General features: G+C 44.9%; 1 protein-coding gene across 6 annotated transcripts in view; it reads left to right on the plus strand.

Annotated features, from left to right (window-relative positions):
- Positions 1–318: 318 nt before the first annotated feature.
- Prr14l (proline rich 14 like) overlaps positions 319–4,438 on the plus strand; it is a 98,044-nt gene continuing 93,924 nt past the window's right edge. For 5 of the 6 annotated variants that reach the window (XM_008841002.3, XM_029567298.1, XM_029567299.1 and 2 more), the window contains exon 1: positions 319–527. The gene's annotated coding sequence lies outside the window, so the exon portion shown is untranslated. Of the gene's footprint in view, positions 528–1,274; positions 1,602–4,438 lie in introns of all 6 variants that reach the window. The other variant, XM_029567297.1, reaches the window with a different exon arrangement.

Here is a 4,438-nt window from a genome sequence, read left to right on the forward strand (position 1 = left end):
TTCTGGGAAGAGAATGTCTACAATTAATCTACTAAGTAAAATTAAGTGATTGCTAAAAAAAAGAAAAAAAACGCCTCCATCTGCCAAAATGGAAGCAGCCGTCTAGGTCAGAAAAACGGACTGAACTATCACTGCTACCCAGGCTGAGGATTAGGGTCAAAAGGTGTATTTCTCTTTTAGAGCCCGCGCGGAACGGCGGGGGCGGGGCCGAAGCTGCGCCCAGCTCGCGGAGGGCGGGGCTGAGGCTGCGCCGAGCTCGCGGAGGGCGGAGGTTCCAGCTCGGAAGAGCCGCCTTCTGGTCTGCGGGAGGCCTCTGCGGGGCGGGATTTGGGCCGGTCCGCATGGCTGGCTCTGGCCCCGGATGAGGAAGTGTGGTCGGGGAGGACCATAGAGACCGTGAAGCGGTAGCGGCCGGAGCGTCCTCGGGCCTCAGCTCGGGAGGATCTGGCGGCGTTGGCTGAGGCGGGGGCGGCGGTAGCTGAGGCCGTGCTGGCTGGACGAGTGCGGGCTGCAGAGCAGGCCACAGGGTAAGAGGTCGGGCTCGCCCTGCCGGGGATCCTCCACCCCATCGTGCTGGTTAGGGGGTCCAGGCCCCCCGCCTCTCACGGCGCTGGAGGGGACGGAGGAGGCAGCGTTGCGAGTAGCAGAAAGACCGACAGACAGGGAGGAGACCAGGCCCCACGTCGCTGAGAGAAAACATCTCCGCGTTAAGACTCCAGGGGAGGGGAGACTCCCCACTAACTTCCATCTGCAGTGGACCCCCAACTTCTCTCCTTGGAGAGGACGACTCCCTTGATCGACGTATGCCCTTTCCGTTGCTTCTGTTCACTTGTCAGCCGAGGGACACCCACTTAGTGTGCCAGAGGGAATACTGAATTTATGGTGAGGGGTACCCCTCCAAACGCAGCCTCCCCACTTTGGTCAGCGCCTTCTAGGTGAAGGAGGTGATTCTCAACTTCCGTAAAAATGACGGAGGTGATCTTCCTTATCTGTAAGAAGCAGACCTGTCTTCCTTCATTTTTCATCTTTACCCCATGAAACAGAGAAGGCCCTGAATTTCTGGCATGCTAAATCAGCCTTTCTCCCCCTTCTCTCAATGATGTCTACCCAGGGGAGCCTCGCTTTTCTCTTTTCATTAGGTCTCTTAGTGTTCGTTCAATGAGCTTTTTTCTCTTGCACTGTTGGGATCATGGCTTATTGGAGTGTGATACTTGCAAGCTTGTATCTCCCAGTTAACAGCTTTGTGACCTTGACTCATCACCTGTCTCTTACAGACGTTTCTACCTTGGGTACTTTTTCTCTGAATTGTCATGAAGGCTGAAGGGAAGTTTTGTGTAAATGCTTGGTGCACAGTCAAGCTGTGATCAGTTTGATTTGTTAAGAAAGAAACGCAACGCCTTGCACAGAGAAGCAGATGTTTACATGCTTGTGCCTGCCACCATTGCTATGTTGGATCCATTTCTTTGCACTGAAGAGGAAGACTTCCTGTACATTAAAATGAAGAGACACTTCCTCTCCTCTTAGATCCTGCTGTACACTCTACTCCCAAAATTAACAGAAAGCCTCACTTAAAATGGGGAAAAAATAGTTTTTGGAAACAGGTTAGTTTTTTATTGTTGTTGTTGCTTTTATCTTGTTTTGTTTTGTTCCCTGCCTTTCCTGGAACCCTGTATATAGATCCTCCTGTCTCAGTCTCCAGAATGCTAGGATTACAGGCATACTTCACCATGCCCAGCTTTTGTTTTTTATTTCGTTTTGAAACATGGTGTCATGTAGCCCAGGCTGGCCTCAGATTTGCTTAACCTGACCCTGTTAAAAGGTTTTTCTGAGCCGGGTGTGGTGGCACACGGCTTTAATCCCAGCACTTGGGAGGCAGAGGCAGGCCGATCTTTGTGAGTTCGAGGCCAGCCTGGTCTACATAGTGAGTTCCAGGACAGCTAGAGCTACAGGGATACCCTGTCTAAAAAAGACAAAAAAAAAAAGATTTTTCTTTTTCTATTCCTCAAGAAGAGGCCTCTTCCTCAAGTTCCCTCAAGGAAAAATGTGCTACAGTGTCTGAATCTCCCTCATGGAGGGATTGGCCAAGAATCTGAATCTTTGGAAAAGAAAGCCCCTTTCTCAGGGTGAAAGGAGGCCTGTGAGCTTCTGAGGGCCTGATCCTTATTGTGAGTATTGCTCCTCCACACAAGCATGGCAGTGCCCGTTGATATTAACAGCTTCTGTGCATTCCAATCAAAAGGAGAGGAGACCTTCGGTCTAGGGACTATTAGGGCACATAATTTTCTGTTCTGTTTTCTTTTAATTTTTTCCCCCCATTTTTGCTTTAATGCCATAATACTTTGCTTCCAGAACTTTCGTTTTAGGGACAGTTGAATGACTAAAAATGTTTTGTTTTGTTCGTTTATCTTTTTGAGACAAGGTCTCCCTGTACCCCTAGCCTGCCAGGATCTCACTATGTAGACCAGGCTGGCCTTGAACTCAGAAATCTGCCTGCCTCTACCTCCCAAAAGTGCTGGGATTAAAGGCGTGTGCCACCATGCCAGGCTGTTTTTTTAATTTTATAAAATATTCTAATGACACAGAGCTGCATGTTAAATTAATCGTCTACTGGTAGGTTTCTGTTTGTGTGTGTATATGTTTTTGATTTGGGGTAGAATAGGAGTTAACACTTCCAGATTACCTGGAGGTACACTAAACAAAAGCTTTCCATCTTTTTAATACAAAAAGTGTACTTAAATTACCTCAAATGCCCTTGAGTATTTACTGGTAGGATTAGTTTAAGCTCTTTGCCACTGTTGATGTCTGTCTGTAGTGTTTGCTGAAACAGAGAAAAAGGAAAGTTATTCTTTTAGTCATGGGTTTTCCCTATGGTTATTTTGTTTAGCTTGTTCATTTTACATGAGAAAAGCAAACCTAGGAAAGTTAATTTTAATGCATTCCAGGCTATGTAACTAGTCCTTGGAGTCACAATAGGGACCTTGGCTCTTGCCCTGGAGGCAGAAATTGAACTGCTCCCTACAGTGCTTTGGCTTTTGAAATGATAAAACAGCTGTTCTTAGCTCAAAAATAGTATATTTCTCCTCTTTTTTTCTTTTTTCCTTTCTTTCTCTTTCATACCTCTCTCTCTCTCTCTCTCTCTCTCTCTCTCTCTCTCTCTCTCTCTCTCTCTCTCTCTCTTTCTCTTTCCAAAATTGTTTCCTTTGGGACAGAGATTTGGTATGTAGCCAGGTCCTCAACTGTGTAGCCCCAACATTGTGCAGTCCTGTCTGTGCCTCCCCAGTGCTGGTGTTATAGACATGTGCCATGAATTTATTTTATTGGAATAATTTCACTTCATACTTTGTATAAACATTAAGTTTTGCTTTGTTTTTTCATCCTTTTTTTATACATTTTATTTTTTTTATTTTTTATTTTTTGGTCTTTTTGAGACAGGGTCTCCCTTTAGCCCCAGCTGTCCTAGAACTCCCTATGTAGACCAGGCTTGCCTCGAAGTCACAGAGATCCGCCTGCCTCTGCCTCCTTAGTGCTGGGATTAAAGGCATGCGCCACCACACCTGGCTTTTACACTTTATTTTTTTTAATGTTTATGTATTTATTTACATGCACAGAATATTCCAGTAATATACATTTCTATTTATTTATTATTTATTTATTTATATTTTTGGTCTTTTTGAGACAGGGTCTCCCTGTAGCCCAAGCTGGCCTGGATTCGCTTTGGAGACCAGACAGGCCTCGAACTCCCAGAGATCCGCTGCCTCTGACTCCCAGTGCTGGGATTAAAGGTGTGCGCCACCAAGCCCCGCTTCTTTTTGATTTTTAATAACTACATGATTAGAAGAACCATTTCACTACAGCTTTAACCTATTCAGTAACACTCCAGAGCAAGAGCACATCTCTTTCACAAGTGGGTGTAAGTTTCTAGGTTCACAGTTGAATTAATACAGTTATATAATATTGAACAAAGTATAAGCTCTGTAAGACATAAAATTTAATGAGTTTTTAACCGTCAAAAAGATCTCCATTTCATTTTAGAATATATTGTTCCTTGCAGAAAGACTCATTGTTTTTGCTACTAACACTGAGATGTTGGCACATGCATCTCTACTCTGTGTATCTCATTATTACTAGTCATAATCGGTTGCACTTGGATCCTTGGCGTTTGTGTATGTCTATAAAGTAATCGGGTACATTTCAATGGTAACGTGTATCACCTCTACTAATTAGCGTGACATAAATTTTCATGCTTCCTCCTCAAATATTTTTTAAAACTTTCTTCATTTGTGTGTGTGTGTGTGTGTGTGTATCACACAGAACATCCCAAACCATCTTATTCAACTATTCACCCACTTCGCAGATGGCACCCTCCCATAGCCTCCTTCCCCCCACTAGAGCCCTTATACTCCGATATCCCTGCTAATGTCTGCTGTGATGTTGGCAC

The sequence above is a fragment of the Nannospalax galili genome, unplaced genomic scaffold (assembly GCF_000622305.1).
Source record: "Nannospalax galili isolate Female #2095 unplaced genomic scaffold, S.galili_v1.0 scaffold259, whole genome shotgun sequence".
Taxonomy (NCBI): domain Eukaryota; kingdom Metazoa; phylum Chordata; class Mammalia; order Rodentia; family Spalacidae; genus Nannospalax; species Nannospalax galili.